Source organism: Bos indicus x Bos taurus, chromosome 26 (assembly GCF_003369695.1).
Source record: "Bos indicus x Bos taurus breed Angus x Brahman F1 hybrid chromosome 26, Bos_hybrid_MaternalHap_v2.0, whole genome shotgun sequence".
Taxonomy (NCBI): Eukaryota; Metazoa; Chordata; class Mammalia; order Artiodactyla; family Bovidae; genus Bos; species Bos indicus x Bos taurus.
Window position 1 is genome coordinate 51150214 of NC_040101.1, and position 7676 is coordinate 51157889.

The 7676-nt window shown below is 45.3% G+C and overlaps 1 pseudogene; it reads left to right on the plus strand.

The window, feature by feature from the left end:
• Positions 1 to 1373: 1373 nt before the first annotated feature.
• On the plus strand, positions 1374 to 6295 carry LOC113884423 (annotated as a pseudogene).
• The last annotated feature ends 1381 nt before the right edge of the window (positions 6296 to 7676 follow it).

The following is a 7676-nucleotide window of genomic DNA, read 5'->3' on the forward strand; positions in this document are numbered from 1 at the left end:
CAGGAAGATTTGGTTATCACAGGATGTGAGGCCTTGGGATTTTCTCTCTTCCCCAATCCCCACTTTTCTCCTTACCTTTCCTTTCCGAATTCTCTAAGAACTATTCCTTTCAGTCAGAAAAGACTTTGGCTGAGTTCTAAGACTTAAACTTGCAGAAAGCCTGGTTAATAAGATACTTGCAGAACAAAAGCCTTCCATTTTACAGCAGTTTTGTGTATCAACTTATTGTAAATATAATATGTATGACATATGCAAGATGATATGTATATTATATCCATGCTATTTCATATATATGATGTTTTGACTATACAAAATATTTATACTTATAAATAATCTTTTTTTTTCTTACTAAATGAAGAATAATTAAGGCAATTGGGAGATAAAAGGAACTGCCTAATTTAGAAATAAAGATTTAGCTGTGGAGTTTAGGTCTCTTCAGAGTCACTCATTGACTTGTGAAAAGCTCTTTGGAACTTCTGAATCTATTTCTCAGGTGTAGGGTGTTCAGAACCTGAACGTAGGAATTAGGTTAATCATGAGACCATGTAGCTGTAGGAAAAACAAAGCAATGTGGCTTTGGCTTTTCAGATGTTGAAGGCTTTCCTAAGAGCATGGTTAAAACATAAGAGACGGAAAGGGAGAGAGAGATTCAGAAAAGTTTATTAGATCACACAGAATTTCCAAGGTAAACTCTGCGACGGTAAAGTTAGATTTCTGTGTCATTACAGTGTAAATGAACTACTCAGAAAATGCACAAACGTATGGTGAGTACTCATGGCAATTGATGGCAATCATTCTAAGAAGGCCATGTCTGGAGCAAGCTTTGTGCTGGCAAAGCTTCCACCTGGTCGGTGCGCAGGGCGCCAGAAGAGGGCTGGGCCGCCTCTCCTCACACTGACTTTTCCGCTGCGGACCTCCGCGCTGGCCCAAACACCGAGTTCGGCCCGGGGGCTCCCGGTCCAGCGCCGATTGCGCTGTCTCCCCAGCACCGGGCGCCCCTGGACAGCTTCCTGCCTCCGCCCCTCCCGCTGCCGCCCAAGCCCCAGCCACGGATTGGGGGTGGGGGGGGCTGGCAGGAGGCTGTGGTCTCCGGTCCTCCGCTTGCCCTTTTAAAAGCCTCCCAAGCTTGGCCCCGCAGGGGGATCCCGGCGGAGGAGGGAGCAGCACGCTGAGGTTCCGCAGCGGTGCGCGGAGCTGAGCGCCCCGGGCTGCGCCTCCCGCTGGTGGGGCCAGGCACTTCGGGTTCCCCGACGCTCTCGCTGCCGCCGCGGGGCTCCCCCTCTCCCCGACCCTTGCCAAGCGCCCCAGATAGCGCGCCTAGGGCGCGGCGCCCATCCGGCGGCTTCCGCCACCCGCCCGCCCTCGCCGCCGGCATGCTGCGCCCGCTGCTGCTCCCCGCGCTCTGCCTGGCGGGCGGGCTGGAGGCCTCACGCGGCTGCCAGCTGCCCTCCGAGTGGAGACACCTGAGCGAGGGCTGCCTAGCGGAACTGACCGAGATTATCGTGTAAGCCAAGGTGCTGGCGCTGCAGGAGGAGCGGCACGGCTTGTACAACGACCTGCCCTGGTAGAATGAGGCCAGCGACGCGGGGCTCTTCTACTCAGCTGAGATCAAGATGCTGTGCGACCAGGCGTGGGGCAGCATGCTCGAGGTGCCCGGGGGGCTCCAGGCTCAACCTCACCGGCCTGGGCTACTTCTCCTGTGACTCCCACACCGTGGTCCAGGATTACTCCTCTTTCTTCTTCCTCAGGTGAGCCTGCCACATCTCGCCCATACCATCCCTTCGGCCACTTGGCATGGCCAGCAGAGGTACCTTTATCCCCAGCAGGCTCAGGAACTCCTCCAGAATCCTGTCTGTGCGATGTTAAGTGATGCCCTGGTCTCCCCTTGTCTCCTTCCCATTTTGTGCTCTTTGGTGCTCCTCACATTGAGTCTACAGAGATCTTGGGTGCCTCTGGCTAACACTGTTGGAAAAACAGGGATGGCTCCCTTGCTTGACCAGGAAAGAGTGTTTCAGGCCAAAGCTCAAGGTGGTTTCCAGCAACAAACAGCCTATTTCCAATAGCAGAGGTTTATGTGGGGGGTAATGGGGGAAGAAGGCCCTGGTCACAGTGCTCTGAGGCATATGAAGGGCAATATGAAGAAGCCCTCTCTTGTTGAGTTCCATGCAAGTTGGCCTGTGGTGCAGATGAGATGCCTGTGGATAAGAGTTCAGGCAATGGCGTCTCCTGGAGTTTGAGATAAGAAAGTGGAACACTAATTGAGGTGGAATCCTTATAGAGAAGGAAAGCTATATTTTAAAGTGGATGCTGTGGGAATTGTTTGGGATGGACAGTGGTCAAAACCAATCCAAACACCTTTGGAATCAGATGGTTGTTGGAATTCTGGCTCCGTTCTTCCTGTCATTTTGAGCAAGTTACTGACCTTGTCAAGAACCTCAAGAGCCTCACCTTCATAATGTGCCAAACAAGGTTGGTTGAGATTAAAGCCTAGGAACTGATGCAGAACACCTGGTGCAGGTTAGATGAGGAACGTGTAGTTACTCAATCCTGCACACCTGCTTAAATGCCAAGATGGGACTGGTGTGGAATGCAGCCCAGTTGTCCTCTTGTTTCACTCAGATTCGCTCATATCAGCTGCCAGCAGACCTCAATGCCAGGCTCTTCCAAATAGCAAAAGTTTATAGAGGAAGGGCCTGGGGGCAGGGATATTAAGGGATTGGGAAAGTGCTCACAGGGCTTTGAAGAACAGAGAGGTGAATTAGACCAGGCCTTGTCTGTTGGGAGACCCTGGAATCTTGTGAAGTTCCATGAAAGTTTGTCGTGTGGTCACGACGAAATGCATGTAGATAAGGGTTCAGGTTATGGGCTCAACTGAAGTTTGCAATACAAAACAGCAGGTGGAACCCTAATGCATTGGTTCTCTCCAGTTGGAGGAGGAGGCTGATACAGAGGAACCTCAAAATGGAATCTAACAGATAGTGATTGGACAATAAGTCTCATCTTCTCAGTATGTGGCATAGCATTAAGGATATTTGGAATGGCCATGACCTTGGTCTACAGACTAACTTTTAGCTCTTGAGATTTCACATCACTGAGAAAGAAGACAGAAGGTTCCACAGAGGGGCGTCCATAAGCTCGCTGTAACACATGTTTTCCATATTAAAGCCAGAATATCTAAGTTTAGAATACATGGTGTGCTTTGTGTTGGCTTGGGTGGTTTAGCCAGATTGCTGCTGCTGCTGCTGCTAAGTCGCTGCAGTCGTGTCCGACTCTGTACGACCCCATAGATGGTAGCCCAACAGGCTGCCCTGTCCCTGGGATTCTCCAGGCAAGAACACTGGAGTTGGTTGCCATTTCCTTCTCCAGTCCATGAAAGTGAAAAGTGAAAGTGAAGTCGCTCAGTCATGTCTGACTCTTAGCGACCCCATCGACTGCAGCTTACCTGGCTCCTCTGTCCTTGAGATTTTCCAGGCAAGAGTACTGGAGTGGGGTGCCATTGCCTTCTCCATTAGCCAGATTTAGTTGAATTAAAAAAAAATACTGGAGAAGTACAGTTTCTAAATAAAACTGGCAAGGAATGAGATAGTACCTTCTTGATATGGAGAAACTTAGATTTTTACATGTCTTTATTTAGGGAAACCAGCTCTAAAACTATTCAACAATAAAACTTTATTTTCCAAAGTAAAAAGAGCCACAGTACTTAAGAAGGCATTATTTTCTTTTCTGATTTTATAATGAAATACAGTTTTTTACACTGGCTCTCTGGTGGTCAACCAACTCTTTCCTCTTTTTCTCTGACATATTTATAAAACATTAGGGCAGAGATACAGAGTCAAATGGTAGTCTGACAAGATTTCTATTTCACAGGGCTGTGTTGCCCTGATGTGTGTTAACAACCACATACAAATCATTCCTCTGTTATTCTGGGCCCCTCAGAGAGGAGAACAGATTCTGGTCAGTGTCACAGGGGAAAGTGGCAGTGGAGACTCCCTGTTGAGAATGCCTACTTTGGGCTGGAGTGCAGCTTCCATCTCTCCTTTTCCTTCTCTGGACTTCTCTATCTTGCCAACAGGTACTTTATGCAGGGTTCTGTAAAAATGCTTTTTATACTGTGCTTACTCTGCCAAATACTTTACTTACTTTAAAAAAAAGTGCACTCCTTACACCAACATTAAACAAATAAGGATGCTGTTGTCATCTTCATTTTATAGATTGTACATTTAAGCTTAGTGAATTTAAGAAATTTGTTGTGCGTCAAACAGGAGATACGTAGCAGTGATAGGACTTGAATCTTGAGTCATTGCAATTGGCTTTCCTTTGCCCAGGAAACAAGAAGCACTCCACTAGGAGAAGGAAAGCAGCTTGGGAGATACACAAATGTTCACCCGCACCCATCCCCCAATTCACGTGTTTTGAAAAACTTAAGGATAGACACGTGCAGTGTAAAGTAGAGAAACAATCAGAGAGAGTGACTCCTCTAATGTGAGCCATGTAGATGTGTAATTGGAAGCTGCATGTAAATCAGTGAAGTTAGAATATGCCCTCACACTGCACAAAAATATCTCACAATGGTTTAAAGACTTAAACATAAGACATGACACCATAAAACTCCTAGAAGAGAGCATGGGCACAATGTTCTCTGACATAAATTGGACCTTTGTTTTCTTAGGTCAGTCTCCCAAGGTAATAGAAATAAAACCAAATATGAACAAAGGGGACCTGATCAAACTCACAAGCTTCTGCACAGTAAAAAAAAAAAAAAAAAAAGACAACCTAAAGAATGGGAGAAAATATTTGCAAATGGTGCAATAGACCAGGGCTTAATTTCAAATATACAGACCATACAATTCAACAAAAACAACAACAAAAACCCAATCAAAAAATGGGCAGAAAACCTTAATAGACATTTCTCCAAAGAAGACATGCAGATGGCCAGTAGACACATAAAAATATACTCAGCATCACTCATTCTTAGAGAAATGCAAATCAAAGCTGCAGCCAGGTACCATCTCCTATCAGGCAGAATGGCTATCATCAAAAGCAGAACAAATAGCAAATGTTGGAGAGAGTGTGGAGAAAAGGGAACCCTCCTACACTGTTGGTGGGAATGTAAGTTGGGGTAGCCACTATGGAAAACAGTATGGGGGATCCTCAGAAAATTCATAGGACCACCATATGATCCAGCAGTCCCCCTCGTGGGCATATCCCTGGACAAAACTGTAATTCAGGAACATACATGCACCCCCATATTCATAGCAGCACGATTCCCAACAGCCAAGATATGGAAACCACCTAAATGTCCCTTTATAGTTGAATGATTAAAGAAAATGTGGTATGTATATATGAATATTACTCAACCATAACAAGAAAGAAAGAATGCCATTTGCAGCAACATGGATGGAACTAGAGATAATTACACTAAGCGGAGTAAGTCACAAAGAGAAGAATAAATACCATATCATATCACTTATATGTGGAATGTAAAATATGGCACGAATGAACCTATTTACAAAACAGAAACAGACTCATGGATACAGAGAATAAACTTGTGGTTGCCAAGGGGAATGGAGGGAGGGAGATGGATGGACTGGGTGTTTGGGGTTAGCAGATGCAAACTGTTACATTTGGAATAAACAACAAGGTCCTACCTTAGCACAGGGAACCATATCCAATCTCCTGGGATAAACCATAATGGAAAAGATATTAAAAAATGTATTTATATGTATAACTGAGTCACTTTACAGCAGAAGTTAGCACAACATTGTAATTAAATTCTACTTAAAAAATAAAAAAGATGTTGTATAACTGGCAACACTGTCACAATCTTCTGTTGACTCTTGATTCAAGATGGTGCATCCCATGGGTGTCCAGTCTACACCTCTTGCCTCCTTTTTTTCCATTAGGATGGATGAGAACTATAACCTATTGCTTCATGAAGTCAATTTCCAAAATGCCATCTTTCCAGACACTCAAGAGAACAGAAGGATATTTTCTAGCCTTTTCCAGTTTTCAAAGTGTTCACAAGGGCAGCAGCTGGCAACTTTCTTCAGTGACTGGGAGATCCAAGAAGACACTAGGGTAAGAATTGGCTATACCCTGTGCTACAGCAAAATAATAAGATAGCTATGACTCATATGAATGTTGTGAGCAAGGGAGTCAAGAGTCCCCTTCCAAAGTCCAGATCAAGAAGTATTTTTCACCCTCTCCACAGCCCTCCCAGAAGTTAACAAGCACTGCTCATAAACTCTGGAGTCCTCAGGCTGAACTGTGTGGCATGAGGTTCCTCACAAAGTGAGGGGACAAGATGGGCTGAAGGTTGGCATGCTGTGCCTCAGTTTCCTTTTCTGTAAATTGGAAGCCATTGTAACATCTGTATCTTAGGGCTGATACGACATGGTTTAACTATGTAGGGAATGTCAATAGGTAAAGCCTTTAGTGAGGTGTTTGAGAGTAAGCACTCAATACACTGAGCTGTTATGACTACTTCTGTTGTTGACTTCAAATACTTATGTATGTTTTTACTTGGCCCTGCTGGGTCTTAGTTGTGGCATGTGGGATCTTCAGTCTTCCTTGCAGCATGCAGGATCTTCAGTTGCAGCATGCAAACCCTTAGTGGCAGGATCTAGTTCCCATGGAACAGAAGGATTCAGATCACTCTGGGCATGAAGATAGAAAAGGCATCTTTCAGCCTGAGGGAGATGCCTGAGTTGTGGGGATATTTCGAGGACTATTGCTTTCTCTGAGTAATGCCATTGTTGCAACTGAGCCAGGGGAGCAGGGAGGCCATGGCCCATTGCTCCCAGTTCCTACCAAGATGTTTATAGGACCACGTGACAGACCACAGGAGACAGTTCTGATGTGGGTTAATGAACCAATGTGCATGTATTAGGTGGTTTCCTCCTTTCCCCCATCTGTGGTGCCCTTGGTGGGGGCGCTGTCTTTCTCTTGTCTGGTGGGTTGGCCTAGGGGAGTGGCCTTGTTCTTCCAAACCTCCTGCCCAGGGCTCCATGGCACCTGGAGGCTTTCTTCATGTTCTTTGCACAGAAACTGTTCTCATCATAGGCAAGCACATCTGACTGCAGAAAAGTGTTGATTCTTCCTTTCCATACATTATCCAGGGTTCCTTCCTTAGGCCTGCCCTAGTGACAGTTCTCAACTTCCGACCACTCTTCAAGATTTACTAAAATTTTCTGAGTGCTTGTCATATATTTCACTCCCCACATGGATGTAAGCACCTTTATTTCCCCTTGCCCCACCTTTTTTTTTTTTTTTTGGCCTACCCAACTCTTAATCTGTGCCAGCACCCACTCCACATTGAACTGGACCCACCAAGGATAAGCCTGAGTATCCCCAGCCTGGGTCAGATGCTAGCATGTTCCAATTAAATCTTTTTAGTTTTGGTCCTGTGGTTCTCCATTTTGTGGGATTTTTGTTTCATGTACTAAATCCTTGGTAATAGTACATTAGTGTCAAGAGATCAGATATTGATCCAAATATACCTCCCAGCTGAGCCCCAAACTTTTTAGATATATAACTGATTAGCTCTGTGGTCACACAATGAAGCTATTAACATTTTACTACAATTAAATTTTCCATCATTCGCAACAAATAGAACAATGGGACTGTGGATAATTGTTTTAATGTGAAGGCAGTCCTATTTGGGTGGTCAGATGTTG